Below are 12,500 nucleotides of genomic sequence, written 5' to 3'. Positions count from 1 at the left end.
CTTGCAATGAAGCCGCAAGCATGTAAATCTCAATATCAAAGAAAGGAGATCACAAGGATAACTTCATTCTATTTTGGATTTTGGTCAAAATTCATCTCAAGCCCTGATCCATTTTTGGGCACCACCGTTTAAGAAGGATTGAGACAAGCTGGAGTAGGTACAATATTTTAATTTTTGTTATTCACTTCGTCCCTCCTTTTGCATCCTTTATTTAATGATTCTATTCCACCATTTCCTTAATATCAATGGAACTTTTGCCCCACAGCGAATTGTCCCATGGCAAGTTGACTTTGGTGAGTTGACCAGAGTGTGTTGGCCATGGTGAATTATCTTATAAACTTTATTGATTTTTCATAAAAAGACAAAACTGACAAACATACATTTAACACAAAGTTGGGGTTGAAACTTCCCCACTTTTTCTAGAAGTCAAATTTCCGTACAGAAAAAAAGAATACATTATTAATACTTTAAATCAACTTATTATTTAAACGAAAAGAAGAAACTTGTTTAACCTTACATAATATATCTTCATATATAAACTAAACCAAACACAAAATTTAAATCATATCATACTTCTACAATTCTCACATTATTTTTACTTTTGCTTCTTTTTCTTATTTATCCATATATACACTTTATTCCAAATATCATAAAATTCTGATTCCTCTTGGTCTTTTAACCGTCTTGTCACCATATCCATTTCAGCGCAATCTAATATTTTCTTAATGACCTCTTCCTCTTTGGGAATATTTTCCCCTTTCCAATTTTGTGCATATACTATCCTGGCCGCTGTCAAAATATGAATGGCTAAATTTAAAATTTCTTTCTTATTTTTCTGATTAGTTATACCCAGTAAATAAAATTCCAGGGTTTTTTCTATCTCCTGCATTACTATTTCTTTTATTATTCTTTCTATCATTTTCCAATAAAACTTAACTTTACTACAAGTCCAGCCCATGGTGAATTAGCATAGACCTCAAAGAGACACTGTGAACATTGCCAGGAGATTTAGGATGTGAAATAGAAGTCTAGATCTATTCTCTAACACTCCAGAATACAGAACACCAACTAAGGGTATTAAACTAGAGAGAGGCTTATTGTGATCAAGCGATAAGAAAAATATCCCAAGAGTTCCTATTTCTTAGGAAGCAAATGGGTTGCCCTTCATTTCTTTCAAGCAGAAATTGGACAGTCATTTGTCAGGAATACTCTTAAGTCTTGGTAACTGCATGGTGCAAATCATGGCTCTAAAAGGCAACTTCCAACTTTTGTAATTGTATTGTATAATTCTACCTAATAAAAAGTAATGATGGTCATATATACAGTACTGTAACTCCATAATAGGGTCAGATAGTTCTTAGAAGAAATTGAATTGGCACTAAGCAGCATGCAAACTTTTAATTTCTCCAGAGGTTTTCATTAGGCAAACTTTTAGGAAACAAGCAAGGGGAAGGTAATGACAGAAAAAGCATACCCAATAATGTCACATTATAAACAACAGTCTAAACATCAAAAGAAATTAAGAAGATAACAGGATAAAGACAATGATCCTAGATTTAAAAAGCTTAGAACTACATTGCCTTAAACATGACCTAAGCATGGCCCATAAAATCATCTGCTACAACGTCCTCCCTGTCAACGACTACTTCAGCTTCAACCACAACAATACGAGCATACAACAGATACAAACTTAAAGTAAACCACTCCAAACTCGACTACGGGAAATACGACTTTAGTAACCGAGTAGTTAATGCATGGAACTTACTAACTGACTCACTAGTATCATCACCTAACTCCCAAAACCTTACATAATATATCTTCATATATAAACTAAACCAAACACAAAATTTAAATCATATCATACTTCTACAATTCTCACATTATTTTTACTTTTGCTTCTTTTTCTTATTTATCCATATATACACTTTATTCCAAATATCATAAAATTCTGATTCCTCTTGGTCTTTTAACCGTCTTGTCACCATATCCATTTTAGCGCAATCTAATATTTTCTTAATGACCTCTTCCTCTTTGGGAATATTTTCCCCTTTCCAATTTTGTGCATATACTATCCTGGCCGCTGTCAAAATATGAATGGCTAAATTTAAATTTTCTTTCTTATTTTTCTGATTAGTTATACCCAGTAAATAAAATTCCAGGGTTTTTTCTATCTCCTGCATTACTATTTCTTTTATTATTCTTTCTATCATTTTCCAATAAAACTTAACTTTACTACAAGTCCAGCCCATGGTGAATTAGCATAGACCCCAAAGAGACACTGTGAACATTGCCAGGAGATTTAGGATGTGAAATAGAAGTCTAGATCTATTCTCTAACACTCCAGAATACAGAACACCAACTAAGGGTATTAAACTAGAGAGAGGCTTATTGTGATCAAGCGATAAGAAAAATATCCCAAGAGTTCCTATTTCTTAGGAAGCAAATGGGTTGCCCTTCATTTCTTTCAAGCAGAAATTGAACAGTCATTTGTCAGGAATACTCTTAAGTCTTGGTAACTGCATGGTGCAAATCATGGCTCTAAAAGGCAACTTCCAACTTTTGTAATTGTATTGTATAATTCTACCTAATAAAAAGTAATGATGGTCATATATACAGTACTGTAACTCCATAATAGGGTCAGATAGTTCTTAGAAGAAATTGAATTGGCACTAAGCAGCATGCAAACTTTTAATTTCTCCAGAGGTTTTCATTAGGCAAACTTTTAGGAAACAAGCAAGGGGAAGGTAATGACAGAAAAAGCATACCCAATAATGTCACATTATAAACAACAGTATAAACATCAAAAGAAATTAAGAAGATAACGGGATAAAGACAATGATCCTAGATTTAAAAAGCTTAGAACTACATTGCCTTAAACATGACCTAAGCATGGCCCATAAAATCATCTGCTACAACGTCCTCCCTGTCAACGACTACTTCAGCTTCAACCACAACAATACGAGCATACAACAGATACAAACTTAAAGTAAACCACTCCAAACTCGACTGCAGGAAATACGACTTTAGTAACCAAGTAGTTAATGCATGGAACTTACTAACTGACTCACTAGTATCATCACCTAACTCCCAAAACTTTACCCTTAGACTATCCACTGTTGATTTCACTCGATTCCTAAGAGGTCAGTAAGGGGCGTGCATAAGTGCACCAGTGTGCCTACTGTCCCCTATCCTAATGTTTCTCTCTCTTGTATATAAACATTGTTATATCTTTCTATACTACCAATACATGCTTGACTAAACAAATAACCAACCAACCAACCAACCAACCAACCAACCAAATAAACAAACAAACAAACAAACAAACAAACAAACAAAAGTGGTTCAAGGACAGTTTATATCTCATCATAAGTATTTGAAAGAAGCCATAATGAAATCATGTGAGCCATTATATCATTCCATAAATGATGTGAATTATGCAATGTACATTATTTGTGTAATTATGTCATGATATATAACCTGGGTTTCCTTTGTGCATGCATCTATTATAAGTAGGAACTCAGCCAAGCTCTTGGTCTTGCTGGCCTTCTCTCCTACTTTTGATATAGTGATTCCTACTTCCCTTTCATTTGATGCAAATATTGGTTGTGTTTTTATTTTTTAATTAATTAATTAATTAATTAATTTTTATTTATTGTTAGAGTTGGAAGGGACCATGCGGGTCATCAAGTCCAACTCCCTGCCTAAGCAGGAACCCTATAGCATCCTAGCCAAATGGCAGTCCAATTTCCTCTTGAAAATGTCCAGAGTATTGGAGTTCACAACGTCCGCTGGTAGGTTGTTCCACTGGTTGATCGTTCTGACCATCAGGAAGTTCTTCCTTATTTCCAGGTTGAATCTCTCCTTGGTCAGCTTCCAGCTGTTGTTCCTCGTCCGGCCCTCCGGTGCCCTGGAGAATAAAGTGATCCCTTCCTCTCTGTGGCAACCCCTCGTATACCTGTAGACTGCTATCATGTCCGCTCTGGCTCTCCTTTTCTCTAGGCTATCCATGCCCAGTTCCCGCAGTCTCTCTTCGTAAGTCTTGGTTTCTAGACCCCTGATCATTTTGGTTGCTCTTTTCTGCACCTTCTCCAGAGTTTCAAAGTCTTTTTTGAAGTGTGGTGTTTCATAACCCCCTCAACAACAATGTTAATCAGTCTCCATTTATTACCTTCTTTTCTTCCTTGTCACCAGCTATATCTTGTTCTTTAACCAAAATATTAAACTTTGGGTCATTTCCAATCTGTCATGCCAATTGTTACTGAACTACAACTGCCAACTTCTCAGTGAAACCTGGCCCAATGGAGATCAATGCTGGGAGCTGTAGCTCAACAGCTGATAGGCAGCTGATAGCATGTTAAATATTGTTGACTCTACATTCTAATGGAGATGTTGATGCTGGTCTAAATACAGTGTTGCATCTGCACATTGATTGGATTCTCTACCGATTGATTTGGAGTACTCCCCCTAGATCTTACAAACAGAGTAATACCAGATCTTCACAGTATGGATATGACAGCCACGGATAGAAAATTATTAAAGAGGAGAGTGAGCACAGCACAAAACATTGTGGGCTGTGCCCTGGTACCACTAGATGAGATTCCTATGGTTCGCTGCCTTAGAAGAGTGAGGAAAATAATAATAATAATAATAATAATAATTAATAATAATAATTTATTAGATTTGTATGCCACCCCTCTCCGAAGACTCGGGGAGGCTCGCAACAACATAAACAGTGTACAAATCCATACAATTTAAAACCCTTATAATAAAAAAATCACATAATCCAATCAAACCATACACCAAACTTGACAATTGGGGTGTGTGTTAATTTCCCCATGCCTGGCGGCAAAGATGAGTTTTTAATAACTTACAAAAGGCGAGGAGGGTGGGGGCAGTCCTAATCTCCGGGGGGAGTTGGTTCCAGAGGGCCGGGGCCGCCACAGAGAAGGCTCTTCCCCTGGGTCCCACCAGATGACATTGTTTAGTTGACGGGGCCCGGAAAAGGCCAACTCTGTGGGACTTAATCAGCCGCTGGGATTTATGCGGCAGAAGGCGGCCATGGAGGTATTCTGGTCCGATGCTATGTAGGGCCTCAGGGACCACTCATGCCCTGGTCAGCATTTTTTTACCCTCCTTCCACCGTGAAGGAGGTAAAGAAGTATAGCCAGCCACACAAACAGGTTGGAGGGGAAAAAAATTATCTGTGGGCTGTCAGACTCCTGAATGTGAAATAACATCATAACTACATAGTACAATGGACTGGCCAATAAAAATTCTATTCTATTCTATTCTATTCTATTCTATATACCCGCCATTTGGGTTCTTTTACCCTCTGTACTTCTGCAAAGCGTTCCATTCTTTCTCCCTCTACTTTTAGGAAAGAAGACAAGTCTTTGAGTTTAATTCCTTTTTTAAATCCGATGCTGTTTCTTCTTTCTTCCTAGCTGTGTTGAGTATCCTTGTGAATAATACAAATCAGGGGAATTATTAGGAGGGAGATGAGGAGAAAAAAAAGAGGAGATAATTCTTTTCTTTATAATGGGGAAGCTTAGCCGTTCTCCCTAGTTCTGCTGGATTTGATCTCAAACCTTCCACATTGTTTATCTGCTTATCAAACTCTTTGATAAAGGACACATTGATCAACAGAGGGGAAATCGATAAAAGGAATCTATACCAATCCAAGGAAGTCATTGTTTCTGTAAGGAAGTTTCCAAATTTTTTAAATGGCCGGTCCTGAGAAATAAGTTCCAGCACATTGGTGATATTCATTTGTTTTTCCTCCCGGTTTTCCTCAAACAAAGTATTCAGATGAAAGATTTAACTATCCGAAACCATTTATTTTGGTAGAATTTCCACCATTAACCTTAGATCATCCTAGGAAGACAGCTGGAAAAGAAACAAATAAACACATCTCATTCATCATGAAGTGTGATAATAGAATGTTTTACAAACAGGCAAAATGCTTTTCTTTTGAAAGGAAACTCTGCAATTTTTAACACTGCATATGCAGAAATTCCCCAGGCGATGGAGGAAAGCAAAGTTATATATAGGTATCAAGGTGTTTTCATGACATTCCTATTAACAGCTGAGAGACGTTGCCGGAGGGACTCTTGATGTCACCGGAGCATTTTAAAGATGGAACCAAGGAATGAGGTAGGGGAATCTTAATGTCAACATCGAAGCATATTCTTCAGTTAATTTGCTCTCAACAAGAGATGGCGATAGCTGTATATCTATGGATCTCTATTGAGAGGGAGAGAAAATACAAATCAGCCCAAGGAGAAGTTCACTTGTTTTTGGCATCTCCTACCTCTGATCTTTCTCTCTACAAATGAAACCATTCCTGAAGGCAAGGAAGTCTTCCAGAAAGGACTGCAGTAGGCACAGAGAACTTCGCAACAGGTTAAGAAATGTATCAGAATCTAATGGGGCCAGCCCTACTAGGAAGCAAAGTGAGATCCCTCACCCCGCTTCATCTGGTATAATAATTTGGTGCCTAGAGTGATGAATACACCCTGTTTTGGGTGCAAGGGAAGCTACATTTGTTGTTTGCTCTAACTAGTTATTTGGAGTTCCAAACCTATTGTTAATGTTTATATGTGCATGCAGAGCATTTCTGCAGGTAAAGGACATCCTTGCAGAATACTTCAAAGGCAACAAATGGAGATTCTCTTTCAGAAATAAACAAACAAGAGCCAGACTTCCAGGATTTCTAATATTTAACATTTTATTTTTATTTACTTATTTATTTTGTCCAATACACAATACATATTTAATATCTACATGAAACCATTGGGTGAGATCATCCAAGGGCATGGGGTGAGGTATCATCAATAGGCCGATGATACCCAGTTATACATCTCCACCCCATGTCCAGCCAACGAAGCTGTGGAAGTGATGTGCCAGTGCCTGGAGGATGTTGGGGCCTGGATGAGTGTCAACAAACTCAAGCTCAACCCAGACAAGACGGAGTGGCTGTGGGTCTTACCTCCCAAGGACAATTCCATTTGTCCGTCCATTATCCTAGGGGGAGAATCACTGGCCCCCTCAGAGAAGGTCCGCAACTTGGGCGTCCTCCTCGACCCACAGCTCACATTAGAGAAACATCTTTCAGCTGTGGCGAGGAGGGCGTTTGCCCAGGTTCGCATTGTGCACCAGTTGCGACTCTACTTGGACGGGGAGTCACTGCTCACAGTCACTCATGCCCTCATCACCTCAAAACTTGACTACTGTAATGCTCTCTACATGGGGCTACCTTTGAAAAATGTTCGGAAACTTCAGATCATGCAGAATGCAGCTGCGAGAGCAATCATGGGCTTTCCCAAATATGCCCATGTTACACCAACACTCCGCAATCTGCATTGGTTGCCGATCAGTTTCTGATCACAATTCAAAGTGTTGGTTATGACCTATAAAGCCCTTCATGGCACCGGACCAGATTATCTCAGGGACCGCCTTCTGCTGCATGAATCCCAGGGACCAGTTAGGTCCCACAGAGTGGATCTTCTCCAGGTCCCGTCAACTAAAGAATGTCACTTGGTGGGACCCAGGGGAAGAGCCTTCTCTGTGGCAGCCCCAGCCCTCTGGAACCAACTCCCCCCAAAGATTAGAATTGCCCCCACCCTCCTTGCCTTTCGTAAGCTGTTTAACACCCACCTCTGCCATCAGGCATGGGGGAATTGAGACCCTCTTCCCCTTAGGCGTTTACAATTCTATGCATGGTATGTATGTATGTATGTATGTTTGGTTTTTTATATTAATGGGTTTTTAATTGTTTCTAACATCAGACTACTATTGTACACTGCTTTATTGTTGCTGTTAGCCGCCCAGAGTCTCCGGAGAGGGGCGCCATACAAATCCAATAAATAAATAAATAAATAAATATTGAAGAGAATAGACATGTAGTATAAAGAAAAGAATAGAAAAAAAGATATAAAAATAGAGGAGAAGATATATGAAAGGAAGAAAAGATATATGAGATATAAGATAAGGAGAGACAATTGGACAGGGGACGAAAGGAACACTAGTGCACTTATGTACGCCCCTTACTGAACTCTTAGGAACCTGGAGAGGTCAATCATAGATAGTCTAAGGGAGAACTGTTGGGGTTTAGGGTTTGACACTACTGAGTCCGGTAATGAGTTCCACGCTTCAACAACTTGATTGCTAAAGTCATATTTTTTACAGTCAAGTTTGGAGCCATTAATATTGAGTTTGAATCTGTTGCATGCTCTTGTGTTGTTGCAGTTGAAGCTGAAGTAGTCATTGACAGGCAGGATGTTGCTGCATATGATCTTGTGGGCAATACTCAAATCGTGTTTTAGGCGTCGTAGTTCTAAGCTTTCTAGATCCAGGATTGTTACAAAGTCATTGATTGCCGTATAATCAATGGGTCATGTGGTGCAATGATCAAAGTGCTCAGACTGATGCTGGGGAGACCAAAGTTACATAGAAGCATAGAAGATTGACGCAGAAAAAGACCTCTTAGGCCATCTAGTCTGCCCTTATACTATTTCCTGTATTTTATCTTAGGATGGATATATGTTTATCCCAGGCATGCTTAAATTCAGTTACTGTGGATTTACCAACCATGTCTGCTGGAAGTTTGTTCCAACGATCTACTACTCTTTCAGTAAAATAATATTTTCTCATGTTGCTTCTGATCTTTCCCCCAACTAACCTCAGATTGTGCCCCCTTCTTCTTGTGTTCACTTTCCTATTAAAAACACTTCCCTCCTGAACCTTATTTAACCCTTTCACATATTTAAATGTTTCGATCATGTCCCCCCCTTTCCTTATGTCCTCCAGACTATACAGATTGAGTTCATTAAGTCTTTCCTGATATGTTTTATGCTTAAGACCTTCCACCATTCTTGTAGCCCGTCTTTGGACCCATTCAATTTTGTCAATATCTTTTTGTAGGTGAGGTCTCCAGAACTGAACACAGTATTCCAAATGTACACCAGGGCTCTGTACAGCAGGATCACAATCTCCCTCTTCCTGCTTGTTATACCTCTAGCTATGCAGCCAAGCATCCTACTTGCTTTTCCTACCATCCGACCACACTGATCACCCATTTTGAGACTGTCAGAAATCACTACCCCTAAATCCTTCTCTTCTGAAGTTTTTGCTAACACAGAACTGCCAATACAATAGTCAGATTGAAGATTCCTTTCCCCCAAGTGCATTATTTTACATTTGGAAACATTAAACTGCAGTTTCCATTGTTCTAGACTTCCCTCTACTACAGACATTCACCGGATAACTTTTGGCATAGTCTCTCAGCTCAATCTATCTCACAGGATTTTTGTTGTGGGGAAAAATTGGATGAGAGAGTACTCTCTACCCAGTGAAGGACTACCAATTTTTTTACTAACGCACTGTGGGCATGGCTTATGCAGGATGCCCTGCATTTTCTTTCAACATCGTTCAGTGCAAATTGGGTGCCATAGATTTGCCTTCACTGTTATAAGGGGTTTCCAATGTCAAAAACGTGAACTTTGTAATTTGGACTATATTTTACAGAACATACTGTGAAAAACTGAACAACATATTCTTGTAATGGAAGTTATTCTCAACATTTTTTTCCAGTGCCATAATTAGAAAGCATCGGGTTAGCCATACAGTACATTAAAACTGAGGAAACTATAGCCTTCATAGTAGAGTACTGTTGTAGTCAGTTTGATGTCTCTGCATTTTAAATTTTTTATCTAGGCTTTTCATGGCCTTTCTCTGAGGACTACGTGTAGAGACATCTTTATTGCATGGTTTCAGTCTCCATTGCTGTGAATTTTTGAGCCTAAAAGAACTACCGTTCAACTTCTTAACTTCTTTAGATTATGGTTTGCTTGCTGATGTTCTTTAAACAGGCTAGTTTTTGCAATTATCTTCCTTTACCTTTCAACAAGAGATTCCTTAAGTCTTTCTCACTTCCACATTTTTCTCTGCTGGCAATGTAAAAATAAACAACAACAAAGGGTCATTGATTCATATCATTTGGTCCTGTAAATCACATACACTAATCATAGAATATATATTTACTGCATATAAGTAGATTTATGGGGATTCTTATAGTGTTGAAAGTTGTGATAAATTATATCTTGAAACATTAGAATCTTGAAACATCATCAAATTTGCAGATCATACTAAGCTAACAGAAATAGCCAACACTCCAGAAGATACTGTATGTTTAAGATACAGAAGGAAGAGGTCTGTAAGGGGCGTGCATAAGCGCACCATTGTGCCTACCATCCCTGTCCTATTAGAAACATAGAAACATAAAAGATTGACTGCAGAAAAAGACCTCAATGTCCATCTAGTCTGCCCTTATACTATTTCCTGTATTTTATCTTAGGATGGATATATGTTTATCCCAGGCATGTTTAAATTCAGTTACTATTGTTCTATTGTCTTTTTTATCATTACTTTCTATGTTACGTTTATATAAACTATTATCCTATACTTAATTGACAAAAATAAATAAATACAATAAAAATAAATAAATAAAATCTTTTCAGAGCTGAACTGTGGGCGCTATCAAACAAAATGAAATTCAAAAAAGTAAAGTTCTACTTATTTAGGCAAGAAAAACAAAAGGCACAGGTACAGTATATGCGGTATCTCCCTCAACAGTAGTAACTGTGAGAGGGATCTTGGAGTCCTAATGGACAACCATTTAAATATGAACCAGCAGTGTGCAGGATCCGGGCCTGGAGGAGGAGGACAGTGAACAGGAGGGGGAGGACCAGGCAGACGGGGGAGAGGAACGTCAGGAAGAGGATGAGGGGGAGCAGCCTGAGAGCCCCGGGGGGGCCCTCTCCCCAGCCAGTATCCTGGCTTCATTGGATGAGGAAGCACAGGCTATAATTGACATGAGACAGAGACGTGCACCTCAGAGACGGGACCAATTAGATAAGGTATTGGCATCACTGAATTGGCAACAGCTGGGTTTGGGTGTGGTTCTCCTCAGCAGGGTTTAAAAGGCAGGCAAGCCCTTTTAGCCATGTGGAGCGTTATCAACTTGAAAGTTCTGTGACCCTGCTTTGCTTCTCGGCGTCTCTGATCTTGGCTTGTGGCCTAGAAGACTGGAAGACTTGGGGGAGGCGTATGTTTGTTATCTCCAGCGTTGTTTTTGACAGCAAGAATCCTGTTTTACTTCATGGCCTTCGTGAAACATCTTTGAAGTTTCAGCGTGTTCCTGTGTGTAAGGACATTTTCTGTTACCTGTGTTTGCTTTGAATTCTATAAACTGCCTTTGATTTTTACCAGTGTATCTGGATTCTCTTTTTGGGTTGGTGTTTGCTGCTGGAGGGACCCAGACAGAACATAGGGCTGCCCTGAAAACAACAAAGGACCGAACTGCAGTCCTTCTGCTAGTGAAAGCAGAGATCTTAAGAGCCCCAACATGAGTGATGTCAAAGTGGCCATGCCCACCCTGACCCCCCAAGGTTAAACACATGCGGCCTTATGCGGCCCTCAATGAAATCAAGTTTGACACACCTGTGTTAGACAATCAGTTTTAAAAATGTGGAGTAAATATAAATTCAGCTTTTGTCCAAATACACTTTTGATGGCTTTCAGCACAAGAAGCATTTTATAGATTAAAAATGTTAAGTAAACATAAACGGTTATCTTACTGAGATGTATTAGAATTTTCTCAAGAGAAATCAAGAGAAGGTATAACAGACAGATATCCTTGTCAATAGATTTTTTTTATGCACAATTAGCGAAAAAGTTTAAAGTACGTAGAAGACGTTATGATTTTGAACAAGGTAAGACTGAATTTAAAATGATGTTCTAATGATGAACTCACTATGGCTAAAATGTATAAACTTTTACTGAAATATGAGACAGAAGAAGTATAAGAATGTGGGATAAAATGGTCTAAATGATTTCATTAGGATCAAATGGGAAAATATGTGATACAAAAAATTGAAATCTATATTAGAGAAAATCTAGAGAATTGTCACCAGAGAAATTGTCTAGAATGTATAAAGGTACTTCAAATTTTTGCTGGCAATGTGAACAATATGAAGGGACATTTGATCATGTTTGGTTTAAATAAAAGCCAAAACATTTTGTATACATGCATTAATTCAGAAGATTTTAAAGATTAAAGTACAAGCGAAACCAGAGACTTTTCTTTAGACAAGCAACTAGAAAAAAGGCACCAAACTTTTTTTTCATATATAACAACTGCACTGTCACTATTATGTACTCAAAAGTGGCTTGACACTACATACAACAGAGGAATAGTTGGTGTAGATTAGAATTTGTGGAGACAATTGTGTAATACTACAAAGGAAATTGGAAACTTTTTTCTACTTTTTCTCTGATTCTTTTTTCTCAACTTTTCCTTTTTCTTTCTTTTTAAATGCTTCTGCTCTTTATTAGTTTGACTTAGTTTTTATATGTTTTGTGAAACTTTAAATATTTATAGATATGTAGATGATACCTTCATAATTTGGCCACATGGGAAAGAAAAACTGGACAGCTTCCTC

The sequence above is a fragment of the Erythrolamprus reginae genome, chromosome 3 (genome assembly GCF_031021105.1).
Source record: "Erythrolamprus reginae isolate rEryReg1 chromosome 3, rEryReg1.hap1, whole genome shotgun sequence".
Lineage (NCBI taxonomy): Eukaryota > Metazoa > Chordata > Lepidosauria > Squamata > Dipsadidae > Erythrolamprus > Erythrolamprus reginae.
The sequence above is the reverse complement of the archived record's forward strand: the minus strand, read 5'-3'. Positions refer to the sequence as shown.